Source organism: Ursus arctos, chromosome Y (assembly GCF_023065955.2).
Source record: "Ursus arctos isolate Adak ecotype North America chromosome Y, UrsArc2.0, whole genome shotgun sequence".
Taxonomy (NCBI): domain Eukaryota; kingdom Metazoa; phylum Chordata; class Mammalia; order Carnivora; family Ursidae; genus Ursus; species Ursus arctos.
The window spans coordinates 24,823,725-24,841,872 of record NC_079874.1 but is presented as its reverse complement, the minus strand read 5'-3'; the positions used below and the strand labels follow the sequence as shown (position 1 = coordinate 24,841,872).

The following is an 18,148-nucleotide window of genomic DNA, read 5'->3' as shown; positions in this document are numbered from 1 at the left end:
GAAAACAAGGCCTAGGAAACACCATGTCCAACACCCCTCATGAGCAGCTCATGATTATCACCCTGTAGAGTCGTGTCTGGGAGCTTGGGAGGTTAAGGAGGCAAGCTGTTTTGTTTCACAAGGAATAACGTGAAGGACTGAGGAAAGCAAAGAGCTCTTTTATCATGTAATATAAATCCTTATGACTAATTTACTAGCGTTGTAATCTCCAAGGAGCAAATCTGTATACTTGGTGAAATCTGTTACCATCAAAACTGCCACAAATCAACCACTGATAGATGTCTTCGTAACGAGAGAGAAGCAGCGATGGGAGGCAATTCCCACACTTCCTGCAAAGATGGCACAAATGAGTGAAGAGTCAGTCGGTGCCCTGCCCTTTGCATCCGTACTGTGTTCTCCTGGGCAGAGCCAGCAGGGACAATATCCTGAGAAGTTCTTTTGAATGCCTCTAGGAACTTTCTCAGGCAAAGTGCGTAGAATATCTCCAGGCACCTGTGAGAAGTCAGCAAGCACTCACACACGCCCATTTTTTCAGGTACAAGAGGAAAGGAATGCATGTCCTGGGCAGAAAGGCAGCAACTCAGAACAAGTTTACCTGAGGAGGCAGGGAGGCGGATGGGGAAGGGCAATAATCACGACAGTCCCCATTTATTAAGCCACACAGCACGCAAAGCACACCCAGTGAACTGTCTCACGGATCCCTCTAGCGACCCTACAACTTACAGCCTACCACGATTTCCATGTTTCAGTCGAGAAAATTAATGCACAAAAAAATTAAACAGTCTGCCCCAGGCCACATGGACTGCTGGTAAATTACAAAATCCAAATGAATACTCAGTTTGATCTGATTCCATAATCCACAGCCTTGACTACAAGAGTCCAAAGCCAGCTGCTCCTTCCCTACCCCACTCTCACCCTTATTCCCAAAAGGATTTAAGGCAACTCTTTAATGAAACTCTTTAAAGAAACATTTTTTTTAATTCAAAAAAAAAAAAAAAAAAAAAACATGAAAACTGAGGAAAATGGAGTAGAGGAAAAAAAATAATCAAATGTGTATTTGTACCCATGGCCAGGAAGCTACACCCTTGAATTTGGGATCTCTTCATAATTTTATCCTCAAGGTTAAACATGTGTTTAAATAACGTCTAGACTTCAAGTAACTGGAAGATGGAAGTACTTCGTGTGTTATGAAATGAACCTCATGCAATTCATTTCCACTGGGAAGATGAAAAAGATAGTTCCACTTAATGGCCATTAATATTTGAAATAAAGGCAGACACCTTTAAAAAAGTTTTAAAAAAAGCAATTACCTTTGGGAATCAAAGCAGAAATACCGTATTTCTTCATCTTTCTTGCTTGCTTCACATACTGTAGATGGCCTCTAGCCAAGGACGGAGGTAAAGACTTCCATTTTCATACACGACACAGTCCTGGAAATGCATACCAAAGGTCAATATGCCAAAAGTGAACAAGTGAACAACAGTCCTACACAGCATATACAAGACAGCCTCTATTCTTCAGAGGTGAACTTATAATGTACATACAAGACAGCCTCTATTCTTCAGAGGTGAACTTATAATGTACTGTTAAACTTTATCCTTATAACACAATCTTCAGCAACATATTTTCAGTATGTTGTATGTGTTCACTAAATTGATTTTCTTTCATAACTGACCATATATTCCACCAGCCTAAGGCTGATGAGCATCTGATTGGGGTTAAACATTAGCTCATTCTGACATGCCTAATTACTCTCATTTTCGTTGCAATGTTGATGTTTATGTATCATGTTCACGAACCCTATGCCTCTTGCCATAGTACTACAACTTCCTTTTTTCTTTTCCATTTCCATTTACAGAGAAAAACAGAAGAATGCAATAAAACAGGAAAGCAAACACACCGAAACACACTTCTATGCCAAGAGAGCCGATGTGCTGAAAAGGAACCAACAGCAGCAACGGGTACCTCTCTGTTTTAACTAGAGACATCCCTTCCTCGGCTGATGTAAACAAAATGCAGTATCTAAAAGACAGTTCCAGAATGTCAAAGTATAATTAGCAAAAATACATGATGTTTAGGAATATCAAATCTATGAAAGTTGAGGACTACTTATAATATGATAATTACAACATCGACACAACAAGCATTACTTTCCTGATGCTGTAAGAAAGGAAATGATATAAAGAAAAGAAAACCAAGATTTAGACCTGTGAATGGAGAAAGCATTCCCTGGAAACATTTGCATTCAACAAACGAGTCGATCTGTACTACTGACATTTGGGGCAGATATTCTTTGCTGTGGGGGCTGCTGTCTGCACATTGTAGCCTTCAGCAACATCCCCGGTGTCTACCCACTAGAGGCCAGTGGCAACCCCCCCCCCACCCCAGTTGTGACATCCAAAAATCCCCAGACATAGTTGAATGTCTCTGTGGGTAGGGGGGTAAGGGAGGAGGCAAAGTCATCTGACCCAACCCTCCCCCCACTCAGTGAGATTCACAGACTTAGACGATCAGGGTCTTTCAAGATCAGAAAGAGCCTGCATCCACATGGTTTGTTTGGAAGGATTCAAGCACACAGAACCATAGCCCACTTTGCTTCTTTGCCTGTGCTGTGCACAAATAAGCCAGTATTCAGGGACACTGTAAGCCTACTCAAGCCATCCCTCCAGCCTGATATTTGCTGGAATTAGAACTACACCAATCCCAGACGCCCATGTTGATCATATGTGTCAAACTGTCAGTCTCTAGCAGTGATTTGTGAAATTGGAATTGTGTCATAAGTTAAAAGGACAATCCCCAAGTTTTGCTTAAATAGTCACTTAACAAATTAAGCGTTCTTTTAAAGTTCTTAAGATGCATTTACGAAAATTAGAAATCACCTAAATGGCAAGTAACAGAACAGTAATTAATTAAAACATGGTACATCCTTAAAGTGGAATCGTACATCACCATTAATTACCATATTTTTGAAGAATATATGATTACACAGGAAAATGCTGAGGAAACAGTGATGAACGAACTAAGTAGAATTTATAATTATATAAAATATATGTATATATCACGTTCAAAAATTACAAGCATAATGTTATCAGTCATTATCTCAAGGTGATAAGATTTTTGTTTTCATTTTCCTCCTTTTGTCTTTATTTTTTTAATGTCCTTCATTGAACAGTTAACTGTTTTGTAATTTAAAAGATCCAAACATTCTTAATTTATCCAAAATAAAAAATCGAAAGTTAATTTTACATGTGCCCCTTTTCTATAAAAGCCATCATGAGTGTTAAACTTATCAAATTATGGTTCTGCTCACAAAAAGTGGCTGCCAAATATGGCCACCATCATGCCTCTATTTGTACATCAGAACTAATTCCTTCTTCCCATACCAATGGAAAATCACAAGGCAACACTCTTCACCACGAGTATGGTGTCCCTTCCCAACTGTCTTCTCTTTGGCCATGTGGTGGCAAACCCTGGTATTGCTTTGTACATCTCCAATATTAATGTCTAAAATCAAAAGCCCAAAGGACAAAAATCACCACTCTAAAGTGAACTCATGAGTCAGAAAGGGTCTAAGACATGAGGAGCATTTTTAAAAGACACTGAGATGTATACTTGCAAGAGGGATGCCCTGAGGACTAGAGGAGAAGTGGAAGCTTGGTGAGGATGCTGGGGCCCAACTGGATGCATGCAACCACATCTCTCCTTACCTTCTGACCTCCAGGTAGGAGGAGGACTGCAGCTCATTGAAGGTCAACTCTAAATAAGGGCAGGGGTGTGTCGGAGGTGCATTTAAGGGGGTTCCAGCAGATGGCAGTAAAAGCTAAATCAGGCATGCAAATGAGCTCAGGTCCACCAGGCCAAGGGCGTGAAAGGAAGGTGAACAATCTCTTTGTCATTCTCCAAGAGTCATATTCTCACCTGTAAAGGCATCCATACACCTAAACCAGAATGATGGAAAACGTCTTGGAATGATGTGAATGGCAGCCTGGAATGAATTTCACGGCCACGGGCAACACCAGGAGATTCACTATGACTCCTTGTAAAAGGGGTGAGTTTGTAATAGGTCAGTAGTAACTACTGGTACTTTCACTATCACTTGGGAGGCAAGAAAAAGGTTATAAAGGACAGTTTATGACACTTTGTGCTACTTGTCTCCAATGCAGACACAAAAATGAATGAGTGTGGGTCACCATATGAAGAATCTCAGAACACAAATTTCCTGAGATTGGAGGCAACAAACCCAAAAACGTTGTTTGCAGAAGGCCTGAACACCTCCTTCACATGGTGTAATGCAAAACCTAGCTAGCGGTCAGGTTTCCATCGTGGGCAATACGTTGGATGATCTAGTCAAATGCTCAACTTCTCTTGAGTTTGTTACTCATCAAGAGAACGAAGGTCTCAGTCAAGATAAATTTTAAGGTTCTCTCCAGTTCTCAGATTCCAGGAACCCAAAAATTCCTTCCTGCATAGACTGCATCTCTGTCTGCAGGGGACCAATGAAGTCAGATGAGATCCAAATTCAATTCAACTCACTAAACACTGTGCCAGTATTGAGTGCCTCTCTCTTGGAATAGAGAGATGGAGCTGCGATTCTCTCAAGTGGCTTCCAGCACCAGACTTCTGACACTTTCCATTCATCAGCGTGCCCCAGTGTAAGAGGGTGACTCATTGACTGCTCCTTGGGTATCTGGCCTTTTGTTCAGCCAGCCATGTTGTCTGACCTGGTTTGCCTTTTCTGGAAACAGTCTTGTTTGATGAGATGCAGAAGCTCTGCAAAGACTCTGGTAAAGGACATAGCAACAAATGATCGGTCTTCCTACCTTGTTTTTCCACATCAGCATCAAAGTCAGTAAGAAACAGGCATGGCACTCAACGACTCTTGACTTGGGTACCATGGTCTCTAGGAAATACATTCCCAGGGCCAGCCAGGCCTTGGTTACATTTCTTCCCCCATAAGCAAGGAATGGGGGAGGGTATTTTTGGCTTCGGAATCCTGTTTGGCTGGTTGAGAACTCCACTTTGATCATTTTTATTCATTCTGCAATATTATTTCCTAAAAGTGATGCTCTTTGCATCTCATTTTGGGGCTCCACTCACACTGATCAAAGATAATGACATTCTTAGTGAGCAAAAGATACCATTTCCCAGCTCAGTATTTTTCTAGGACAATTTGTTAAAGCAGATTTTAGGGGAGGCTAGGAAGTGGGGGGAAGCACTCCAATTCATGTTGCTGTGGCAACTTCTACAAATGCTAACGGTACACTTGCTCTGCTTCTGAGTGCGGTTTTACTTCTTAAAATATCATCGATTTTGGTGGTGCAGAGATGTAATTAACCAGGTCTGTAGAGGGGGAGGATTTTTTTTTTTTTTTTTTTTTTTGGCTCTCTCTTGTAGTTGCTGGAAGGTCAGACTGAGACAAAGCCTTTTCACAGGTACAATAACTGGAGTTTCAACAGCCATTCCAGGTGTACCTAAATGGAACAACGTGTGGCATGTATGAAGGCATCCTACCCCAGAGATCAGCACCGTTAGTCCTTTGCTAGGACTACTGAAGACAATTATTTGGGGGCTAGTAGAGGTCAAAATCACGATGTAGTTCTCAGCACACAAGCCAAAAAAGTTACCTGGCAAACCTGGTCTGTAACACTTTGCATGGTTCATTTCCTTCGTGGAACACTTTTAAATTGGCTGCACGAGTCATGAAGCTTTGCAGTGCCAGCCTCGGACAACTGTCAGATGTAAAGAGGTACAGAGCAATCGTTCTCTGCAGGGCAGTGGGACATGAACTCCAGGTGGTAGAAGACAGGTGCTGCCAGCAAAGGACATGGGAATTGGAATCCCAGCCCTCAGGAGCGTCATCATAAATGGAAGAAAAGTGTAAATAAAGGACATAACAGGCACCATGAAAATACACCCAGCTCCTCCCCACCCACTGTATCCATCACATCACTGCCAAGGAGATCTTCAAAATTGGGGTTCCCAGTCCTCAAAAATCAGCAACAGACTTCCATTGCCTGTAGAATAAAACTGCATACTGCATGGAATTCCTAGCCTTCTTCCACGTGGCCCAACCATGTCACCACCATTTTTCTTGTGCAATCCTCCCCCAACATACACACACAACCCTTGGTCTCCAAGGCCATCTGACCATTATTGCTCCTTCAGCTCTTGCAGTTTGCACCTCTGCCTGCCACCGTGTTATTTCTACATTGGCCTTCCATGTTGCCTTTAGACCTCTCCAAATTGGCAAATCCTTCTCAGCCTTCACAGAAAGCCTCAGACCTCACTTCTTCCAAGAAGCCAACCTTCACCCCCGCTTCCTTTTGCACTCTGCTTTTTACCTCTGTTTTAGTATTTGTCATCTATTTGCGTGCTTTCCCTTTTGCCTTCCAGATATTAGGAATTCCCTGAGGGTAGAGACTGAGCCTTTTCTAATCCACATTCTCCCAAAACTTAACTGAGTGTTCTGCACAAAGGAAGCCTCTAAAAGTACCCATGGGGCGCACACACCTACACACACAACTCACAGACGTGGGCATGTGTTTGTGTATAGGATGAGTGCCTAACCCTAAGACCCAATTAAGCTTTGGCCATTGTGGGAGAGACTGGACCAGGTTTGGGGTCAGGTGGAACTTATCTAAGAAGATTAGATGTAGGAGGGATCTTGAGCAGTGTTTTACAAGAAAGAATCTGTTCTGTTAAAAAAAAAAAAAAAATGTTAAACCACATTCCAAACACAGGGGAGCTAGCATGTGGAAAGGCTGGAGGGCAAGAATGGAGGAGTCATGTGAAAGCTGGTTTGCCTGGAATGCCAATTATTATCCGATGTTAAACGCATTTGAGGAGAATTAAAGAAGACTTTTAAAACATCCTATTCTATTCACCTTCCTTTTCCCCAGGAAGTTTGCATAACAGAGGGAAACAGGGCTTTTGGAGTTGAGCGATCTATTTATAAAGCCCACTTCAATTGTTCACAGGTGTGAACAAGAAATTGCTTAATTTCTGCAGGCCTCAGTTTTCTTATGTGCAAAATGGGAACAATATCTTATAGTGTGGATTAAATGATGCAGAGAATTGCCTCGAATGCTACACACAGGCAGACAACAAACACTTATCCGCATGTTCCTCTACTGTGCCATAACTTAACACACAGAGGAATTTAACTCCAGAGGCCCCTGGGTGGCTCAGCTGGTTACGCATCCAACTCTTGATTGTGGCTCACGTTGTGGTCTTGGGGTTGTAAGATCGAGCACCAGCTTGGGCTCCACACTGAACCTGCTTAAGATTCTCTCTCTCTCTCTCCCTCTCCCTCTGCTCTTCCCCAGCCTTCCTGCTCTCTTCTCTAAAAAAAAAAAAAAAAAAAATTTAACTCCAACCCAAAGCAAATCTCAACAATATCCATACTTATTAAAGAAAACTCCTTTGCTATCTCAAATGCCTCTTTTCTTTTATGAATTCTGTTTCCTAAAGTGGTGGCTATGAGGGGCGCTTGGGTGGCTCAGTCGGTTGAGCCTCTGATTCTTGATTTTGGCTGAGGTCATGATCTCGGAATCCTGGGATCAAGCCCCAAATCGGGCCCCGAGCTCGGCGCAAAGTCCACTTGAGAGTTTCTCCCTCTTCCCCTCCCCCACACTCACTCTCTCTCTCTAAAATAAGTAAATAAATCTTTTGGGGTTGCGTGGGTGGCTCAGTCAGTTAAGCATCTGCCTTCAGCTCAGGTCATGATCCCGGAGTCCTGGGATTGAGCCCTGTGTCAGGCTCCCTGCCCAGCTGTAAGTCTGCCTCCTTTCTCCCTTCCCCTCTGCTCAGCTTGTGCTGTCTTGCTCTCTCTCAAATAAATAAAATCTTTAATAAATAAATAATTAAATCTTTTTTTTTTTTTTAAGTGGTGGCTATGAGCTTCAAGGACTGTGAACCCAGACTGTAATTTATAGGTGCTAACCCAGACTGACCTTGGAGCCAAAAAAGACATTGAAATTAATGGTCACACTGGGCACAGTGACTCAAATCCAAAGCACAGAGTCTGGAAGGGAAGACACTGCAACTGCGCAGTGCAGAAGGCTGGCAAGTACTGTCCTTAGCAAGTGAACAAGGCCACATCAGTAATGATAGTGCAATGAGGACATCATGGACCTCTGATATGATGGGACAGGAGGGGCGTGTCTCTATGGTATAAAGGTAGGAGGGGTAAATTAATGCAAAACAGCAGGCTTCGAGTGGTTAGTATGTGAACAAAGGAATCTGATCATTTGGACAGTGGTGGAGTCAGCAATGACCTTCTGACTGAAGACAGTGCAGAGAAATAGTACAAACAAGACTGTATGGAGGGACTTACAGAAAACATGTGCAGAGGAAGGAGACTTGTCCCGCGTACTGTACAATGTGGAGCAGTATCCAAGGCCTCTACCCACTAGATGCCACTACCACACCCCCCCACCCCCACCAACATATGACAACCAAAAATGTCTCCAGACATTGCCATACCTCCCCTGGGGCTAGGAGGAGGGGGAACATCTGTCTCTGTCCCTCACACCTTTTACCTGGTTAAGAACCCCTCACATAAAAAAACTGGCCTGCCCTATCATAAAGGTCAGTGTCATGAAAAACAGACACCTAAAAATAAAGGATGGGAGGTGGCGGGACTACTGTAGCTAACACACAATAACCAAAGGCATTCTGGACACATGACGAACAATCACTTCCTCAATGTAAACCCAGATTTCACTCATGGATGTTCTACTATGTTCACGGCTCATCAGAGCAGTTTCCCGTTTCAGGGACATACCAATCCCCTCAGGGTACCCCGAAGATGCAGCTTCTGAATCTGCAGGTCTGGGTGGGGCCTGAGTGTCTACACTGCTAATGAGACGCCAGGAGCTGCCCCCTCAGACTGCACCTGGCCCACACCTAGAGTAGGGCTCACTGGAGGAAGCCAAGTCTACCAATAGAGGAACAGAAAATCGGAATTCTCTTTTGATAAAGTGCTGTTTATAAACTGGATTTTTTTTTTAACATACATATGTTAAACGGTTCCTGATCCATTTGCAGTGGATGTATTATTTTTAAAAACATTTGAGGGCACCTGGGTGGCTCAGTCGGTGAAGCGTCTGCCTTCGGCTCAGGTCATGATCTCAGGGACCTGGGATCAAGCCCCGCATTGGGCTCCCTGCTCAGCAGGGAGTCTGCTTCTCCCTCTCCCTCTGCTGCTCCCCCTGCTTATGCTCTCTGGCTCTCTCTCTGTCAAATGCATAAAATCTTTTTTAAAAAATAAATCAATAAAGGGGCGCCTGGGTAGCGCAGTCGTTAAGCATCTGCCTTCGGCTCAGAGCGTGATCCCGGCGTTCCGGGATCGAGTCCCACATCGGGCTCCTCCGCTGGGAGCCTGCTTCTTCCTCTCCCACTCCCCTGCTGTGTTCCCTCTCTCGCTGGCTGTCTGTCACATAAATAAATAAAATCTTTTAAAAAAATAAATCAATCAATAAAAAGATAAAAATAAATAAAAAAATATTTGAGACTAGAAGTGCCTAATTGCTCGTCCACCGTGAGTGATACTTTTCTTCTGTCTTTTCGAGGGGATGAGAATAGCATATTTATTACCTAGAGGAAGTAAGCACCTATCTTTAAATTCAGGATAATCAACTGCACCAGTATTTAAAGTTAAAATATTTGGGAAATGTGATAAAAGTTTCAAAATAGTTTCCACAAAACAGTACATTTTTCAAAGCTTTTCCTTTAAAATATGTCTTATTTATTGGGGGCGCCTGGGTGGCACAGCGGTTAAGCGTCTGCCTTCGGCTCAGGGCGTGATCCCAGCGTTCTGGGATCGAGCCCCACATCAGGCTCCTCCTCTATGAGCCTGCTTCTTCCTCTCCCACTCCCCCTGCTTGTGTTCCCTCTCTCACTGGCTGTCTCTATCTCTGTCAAATAAATAAATAAAATCTTTTAAAAATATATATATGTCTTATTTATTAAAGAAAATCTGGAGGAAACACAAACCAAAATGAAGCCACAGCTCCATCATTTAAACCTAATTACTACTGACCTTTTTAAATATTTTATTCCAGACCTTTTCCATATGCACAGGTTTGCTGTGTTTCTTGTCAAATAAAGTGTGGTCTCCTTCCTCCCTGACTCACTAGCAGGAGTGCTGCTCTAGAGTATCGGAAACTTCACAAACATATTAATAACTCGATAATATTGCACAAGCACATTTAATATGTCACCCTCTGAAGCGAGAGAGCACTGAGAAGGAGTTCTCTTCAAAAACTGCCCACAGACAACTTCATCAGCCTCACTCCTCTTGGGTGTGTTGATCCCAGCTTAATGAAATGCTGAAATGACTAGAATGTGTTTCTTCCACTCACCCTGAATGATCTGGAACTGGAGCACCCCGGGTGGTTCTAGCTTAAACGTGCTGACAGGCCTGAAATGTTCACAATGCCTGTGCATTATGGAGAGGAGTGAGGTGCACCCTCTCCACAAGGGAATGGGCCAATCAACGTGCCCTCGTTTGTACTCTGGCTCTGTTTGGTTGGCCGGTTCGCTTGCTGCCCCTTCTGACTCTCAAAGCAGTGAGGGATCTCTGTACCCAGACAACTGAAGCATGTACACTGCCCAAAATTTAAGTGAGTGGTTTCCTCACCATGTACCCACCATTCTGTACAGCATATTTGGAGTTTTTTCTCAATTTCCTCCTCACTCCCTGCCACCAGATAGTTTGCTGTGTGAATCCCCCCAGATGCTCACCTGAACAGCAAGGCTTTGAAACGAGGTTCTGAAAGACAATGTAGTTTCGTTAACAACCAACATAACGTTTTCTAACACAGCAGTGAAACAGAAAACTGAACCAGTCTCTGACATGCAGACCATGCAGCTGAGTCCAGGCCAGCGCAGGTGGGAAAAAAAGGAAGAAAGGCACTTTCTGCACTCAACAGATTTTCAGACCAAAACCCATACCCCGAAGCAAACCATGTGGAGATACGTGAAGAAGTGCCTGGTTACAGGACAGAGACCCAGGGATGCTATCTGTTTCTTTACTTACTTTGAGGAATACCGTACAAATTATCAGGGCAGACTTCAAAAAGGTAGATTCCGAATTTGGGTGTTTAAAAAAAATAGGATTTGGATAGCTCAAGGAGAAAATGGGGGAACATTCAGGAAACAAATACTGGGACACTTCCTGACCTTTAATTTCTGTTCCTTCACTGAATTATCTAGAACTGGACCACAGGGAGTGGTTCCACCTACCTGGTGTAAAATGTACCTGTGAGTCAAATACAAATGAACGGATACCCATCACCCTACTGCTTTTCTCTGCTGAATGAATCCGTTTTCTTCATTTTTAAAACTGATGGAAATGAATTATCCTCTTTCCACCTAAAGAGGCCAATCCCAGGTCTCCTGGACAAGGTGTCCAAAGTGCCAATAATCAAGCATGTTTCTCAATGGCCCAGGGGAGGAGGGACCACCTGCCACAGGATCACCTGGGGAGCTTGTTATGCGTGTGGATTCCTGGATGCCACCCCAGGCCTTGTGAATGTAAATCTTGGGCAGGGGCCAGAGAATATGCGTGTTTAACAAGCTCCCTTGGGGATTCCTGTGCTGAAGGGAAGGACTATAGGTTTCAGTGTCTGGAGATGAGATCAACAACTATGGGACCAGGTGTCATAAAATGCACCTCAAAGTTCCAGAGCAAGTAGAAATTGCCCGCGGGTTTTTAGAGAAAGCCTTAGGTTACTGGAGTATTTACAAGATCTCTACTAGGGTCTGAAAGCAGTGTATCTTCTGTTTGACAGATGCAACAAACCCTTTTAGATATGCTGACTATGTCATAAGAAAGACTGAGGGAAGGAGAATGGGGCATCGGGAGGACAGAAAGTCACTCAAGCCAGCCATCTGCAGAGAATACAATAGGGAGTTTTTCCACTGTCATCTTCACAGCTCGGCCCCGTGGGGAAAGTCCTCTGCAGAATGCTCCATTCTCCTTGGGCTTGTGACAAGGGACATGCTGGTGAGATGGCCTGCTCATTAGCAGGCTGTTTCCTGGGAGGCAAACACTAACGGAGTAGTTCTGAGCATTGTCTTACAGCAATCCCAAGACGTGGTCCATGAAGGTGCTCAGAAACCCAGCCTGGTGGCTTCTTTGTGGGAGGGAGAAGATGGTGGCGATGCTAAAATGTCACCTCAAAAATATGGGACTTCTTTGCTTTCCTCTGAAAAGGAGCTTCTCACCGGAATTATATTAGAAACATACGTTGGGAGATAACTTCCAGTTGTGGGGTCTACTTCTGCAGACCATTCTGTGAAGGTGTGGAAGAATTCAAAAGTAACCTCTGTTCAGGGGCGCCTGGGTGGCACAGCGGTTGGGCGTCTGCCTTCGGCTCAGGGCGTGATCCCGGCGTTCCGGGATCGAGTCCCACATCGGGCTCCTCCGCTGGGAGCCTGCTTCTTCCTCCCCCACTCCCCCTGCTTGTGTTCCCTCTCTCGCTGGCTGACTCTATCTCTGTCGAATAAATAAATAAAATCTTAAAAAAAAAAAAAAAAGTAACCTCTGTTCATTTTTTCACAGATCAAACTGTTAAAGGGTGGTGACTTCATATGGCCTTCTCCTCTGCAGCTGCCTGTCCTTCTCCACCTGTTCGTAAGGACACTCTCACTGGGTTTGTAAGGCCCACCCTTATCCTGCATAATTTCATCTGGATCTTTACCTTAATACCGGAAGTACATTTGCAAAGAGCCTGGTTCCAAATAAAGTCATGTTCTGAGGTTCGAGGTGGACATGAATGGGGGGGGGGTCACTATTCAACCGCTACAGAAGGGATGTGTGTTTGTGAGATAATTCACTACATAAAAGGAAAGCTTCTTGAGTTTAGGTATGACCAACTTCTTTAAACGTTTGGAAAGATTTACCAGCATATTTACCTGGACCTGGAGTTTTCTTTGAGGGAAAGTTTTTAGTTATGGATTTCATTTCTTTAAAACATAGTAAAATTCCAATTTCCTATTTCTGTGTTTTCTCAGAAATTCATCCTTTCCATCTAAATATTGACGTACATTGGCAAAAGATGATTTTCTTTTTAATGCCCAGCACAGGTGTTGTTCTATCCTCTTTTCCATTCCTAACTTGGTTTCTGATGTCTCCTTTTCTTTTCGTGATCAATCTTTCCAGGGATCTGTAAATCTCAGGAGTGCTTTCAAAGAGCAAGCTTTGTTTTTGAACTTTGGCTTTCTGGATTTTTCTGTTCTACACTTGTTTTCCACTTTATTACTTTCTGTTCTTTATTTTCTTCCCCTTTGAGTTAATTTGTTGTGTGAACTTCCGGAGATGATGTTTAGATCCTTGACTTCGGCACTTGACCTCTTCTCACACGTGCATGTCACAGCAAACACAGTGTTCTATCCATGGTCCTTACCCAATCACATATATTTTGATATGCCCCATTTTCACTGCCATTCAAATTATTTTCCAATTTCCATTATAACTTTTTCTTTCACTTATGGACTGTTTAGAAGTATTCTGCTTAATTCCTAATGTGTGGGAATTTTCTAGTGCCTGTTTGTTATGGATTTCTAACATACCTGAACTGTAGTCAAATAAGATACTATGCAATATTTTCATCTCTTAAATTTGTTGGTACCTTATGAGTCAGTATATGGTTGATTTTGGTAAATTTTCTATGTGCACTTTGAAAATAACTGTACATTTTGCAGTTTGAGCTATAGTGTTCAATATATGTCAGTTGAGACAAGTGTGCTAAACATGTTTAAATGTTCTCTGTTTCTGATTTTTTGCCTACTTACCCTTTCAGGTATGAAGAGAGGTATATTAAAATTTCACACACAAAAAAAGGGCAAACATCTCTAGTAGAGAATTGTGGTGACACTCTTCCTTGCCAACACTGGGTGTAAACACAGTTCTGTCCCCAGTAGGAAAGGGCATAGACCTGCTTAATTGGTTTCTGGAACTCTCCATATCCCAGAGCAAGTCAGGGGAAGGGGGGGGGGCGGGGAACTACAGAGTGCTGACTCGGCAGATGGTGGCTTGATTTGCCTCTGTGTTCACAGTAAAGGAATGAATCTCAGTGTGTCTGATAGCCGCCAGCCCTGTCCCTCTGAAGGACGTGGAACAACCCAGCGACAGGGAGCCACAGCACCACATTCCCCAAGCTGACAATAAGCAGGCTGGAAGCCCAGGCCACACGATTCTCTCCCTGCCAGCTTCCAGTGCCTTCCAGCTCCTGGATCCTGCATGTCCCTGCCCCATAACACCTCTGACTCATACCTGAGCCTTCCCTAGTCACCAGGTAACTTACCTTCCCTCTTAGATTCTGGAGAGAACCCCCGAATGAGCATTTTCTTTCCAGATGCTTCTTTCAGCAGAAGTGGAAGGTTTGGAACTTTGTTGTGGCATTTTATATTTTTTTAATTATATACATATATATATATAAACTAATGATAAATATACATTTACTTTAGATCATTCTTTATACAATTATATAATAAAAATTATGTATTTATATAAATCACATTATGTATATATCACAAATGTTATGTAAATATCATATATATTATGCATGTAATATCTATATTATAAATACATATTTGTAATTCTTACTGTAATATTATAATTATTGGAAATATAAAAATTATGTTAGTATAAATTATAAATAAATTTACATACAAATTCTCATATTTATTCATTTTTGGCCTATGAATTATTCCTATCAATTTATGTGTTATATAAATTTACATGTGCATATTAATTTAAATATATTGATTTTTATATTGTTATGATCCTTTATAAAAAGAGCAATCTAATCTATGCTGGATTACTGTCATGCCTTTTCTGTTAGTTTTAAAAGAAATTAAAACATTTTCATGGGCCACAGGCACTAGGCTTCCCACACTGAGAAGTCTGCAATGCCTCCCAAGATTGTTAGGGAAGTATGATACTGTGTTCCAGGAGGTAAAATAAGTGGTTATTCTGCCCTTGAGGAGAGGAGACATCATAAACTCAGCAGGACAGCGTGCGAGGCCCTGTGGGAACTCGGTAAATGTTTAATGATGATCCTTGATGTTATTTATTTCCATGCGCTTTTATGTGGCTCACTTTGAGATGTATTATAGCCCCAAATCCAGTGAAATTAATTGAATTTCTATAAGAGTTCAGGTACACACATCACCGACAGACAAGTGGGGGAAAGCCCTGGGGAATTTTGTCCTTCTCTGCAATAGGAAAGTACATTTGATACAGCTTGGTTTTGCCTCATTAGAAATCACCCTGCTCCATAACAGCCTGCTGATGCTATGGGCACGGGACTCTGTTTATCTGCACAGTTTAGACAAATCTGGAAGATTTTATTCTTGTATTTCTGTAGTGATGTAAGGAATCCAATAAAAAATGTGAAATGGTGTGAAAAAAGTCCCCGAAGGGTAATTACACTCATTGGAAATGATTTATCACTGGCTGAAAACTGACTGATCTTCATCAGATGGGAACACAGTGTTTGCCAGGGCATTTAAATTCTTACCGAGAAAGGTAAAGAAATGCAGGGGCAAGGGTTGTCTCTGAAGTGAACATGAGATCCTTCTACCACAAATATTTCTCTTTCATGTAGGTTTGGGAGAATTATTTCACAAGTTCAAAGAGAGAGAGAGCAAGGGAGAAAAGACCATGTTTTAGTTTCATGACTGAATTGTTTTTTTCCCAAAGAGAAAATACTCAAATATTTTAGGAAAGCTAGCTCTTTTGAAAGAAGAAAGAAGGCTGGGCTGAAGTGGCAGATTCCTAATATCCCTAATTATAGATGGGAGGGAGACTAGTTTTTCATGTACCTGAATAAAACTGGCAACAGCAATAAAACCACAGTGAGCCTACACTATTCCTGTTATTACCTACTCTTCATTTCAAATGAGAAAATGACAGAATTTTCCATTTAAGGTCAAGGTTTTGCAGCATCCTTCCTCATAAACACCTTACACTGCCCATTAGTGGAGGGTTTTGGAACTGTGGTTACAACCTGACCTATAATTTCTTTGTTCATCTTTAACTACAATGTTGTCAGCCCCCGTGCTGGCTTATCCTGGGACAGAAAGAGTTAGTCTTGGTTTCCATGATGGTTTATATGTCACTCATGAATTGTCCTAGAGCTCTTGTCCAGGTGACTTGGGCCACCCACCATCTATGGCTTGGCCATCGTCAGCACACGGCTTCTGGAGTTGCTATGCTATCTAGATCCAACCAAGCAGGCAAGGTCACAGGAGGTCTTCATGGGTCAGTCCCATGTATACATGACTTCTACTTATACATTCCAATGACTGGAACTCAGTCATGTGATCACAGCCAACTGCAAGGGAGGCTGGGAAATGGAGTTCCCAGAAAGAAGACACTGATCAGCTAGCAGGTTGTTATTGCACCTAGGGTTGACTGGCAAAATGCCTTCTAAGCAAGAGGAAATAAGGAAAAACAATACACTGTGTAAGTAAATCTTTCATCATGCATTTGGGAAAAAAAAATATTTAGCTCTCCTTTGTCCATGACACTGGTGAATTGGGGTTCTTTGTGGTGACCATTTAGGCAATCATGAGGTCTACTCAAGACTCATTTCTCAAATGATTCAGAGGAGAGAGCATCAGAAATGTACAGAAAGCATAATATTATAGCAGAGGCATCAAATCAACATAGAGCTCACTTAGAAATTTTCAAAATGAAAATTCAAACGTTGCAAACAAATAATGCAACTGCATATTTCTATGAAGAAGGAAAAAATCTTGTATCTGACTTCACACCAAACTCACAAGTTAACACAAAATGCACTGTATATGAAAGAGCTAAAACTATTAAATTTCTAGAGCAGAGGAGAAAAATCTTTGGGAAACTGAATAAGGTCAGGATTTCTAAAGATATTGAAAGGCATAATTATTTCCTAAAATTTTATAAAATTGATGGTGTCAAGATTAAAATTTTTTACTCTTTGAAAAACACAGGTAAGGGGCGCCTGAGTGGCTCAGCTGGTTAAATGTCTGACTCTAGGTTTCGGCTCAGGTCATGATCTCAGGGTTGTGATATCAAGCCCCACGTTGGGTTCGGCATTGGGCATGGGGCCTGCTTAAGATTCTCTCTCTCTCTCTCCTTCTCCCTCTGCTGCTCCACTCATGCTTGCTCTCTCTCTCAAAAAATAAAAGAAAACAAAACAAAAGAAAATAAAACAAAAAATGAAAGACACAGGAAAATGAAAATGAAATCTTAGACTAGGAAATTTTTTGCATAACATATCTGACTTACATCCAGAATATATAGGTAACTCTTATACTCAGTAATGGGAAGACAATCCCATTTTTTAGTGGGCAAAATATTGGAATAGATATCTCAAAAGAGAAGATATAAACAACCAATATGAATATGAAAAGACGCTCAAAGTCATCACTCATCAGGGCAATCCAAATCAAAACTTCTTACATACTTACTGGGATTGCTAAAGTTAAAGAGACTGACAATAACAGGTACTGAGAAAATGCAAAGCAAGTGGAACTCTCACACGTTGCTGGTAGAAATGCAAAATGGCTCTTATAAAGTGAAATACACACTTAGCAACTGTACTGCCAGTTATTTAAAGGAAGTGAAAATGTATGTCCACACAAAGACCTGAATGGGAATTATTATAGTGGCTTTATTTATAATCGCTAAAAACCGGAAACAAACCAAATATTATTCAACAGGTAGATAAGCAAATGGTGACACGCATCTATAAAACTGAATGCTTTTCAGATATAAAAATGAAAGAACTAGTGACATATACAAAAATATGGATGAACCTCAAGAGCATTATGCAAAGTAAAAGAAGCCAGATGCAAAAGCCTCATACTATGTCCTTCCAATTACATGACATTTTAGAAAAGGCCAAACTAGGCACAGAAGGACTCCACACTTGGTTTAATGCTCTGCTGTTGCTATCTTTAAATCCTGAAAAAAAGGGCTCCACATTTTCACTGTGCACTGGACCGTGCAAGTTATGTAGCTGGTCCTGCTTGGCTTGGTCAATGCAGTATTTTTTTAAATACGAGCAAATATATAGTTCTCACACTTAGGTATTCCCAACGGGGCTGAGTGTTCCCAATTTTCTTACACCCAGAGCTACTTCAAACATTA

General features: G+C 41.9%; 1 long non-coding RNA gene across 1 annotated transcript in view; it reads right to left on the bottom strand.

Moving 5' to 3' along the window:
* Positions 1 to 18,148, bottom strand: part of LOC113240754 (uncharacterized) — a 500,727-nt gene that overhangs the window by 383,783 nt on the left and 98,796 nt on the right. Inside the window, exon 4 of the long non-coding RNA XR_003311279.4 lies at positions 1,311 to 1,430. This is a non-coding gene — a long non-coding RNA (uncharacterized LOC113240754). The remainder of the gene's footprint in view (positions 1 to 1,310; positions 1,431 to 18,148) is intronic.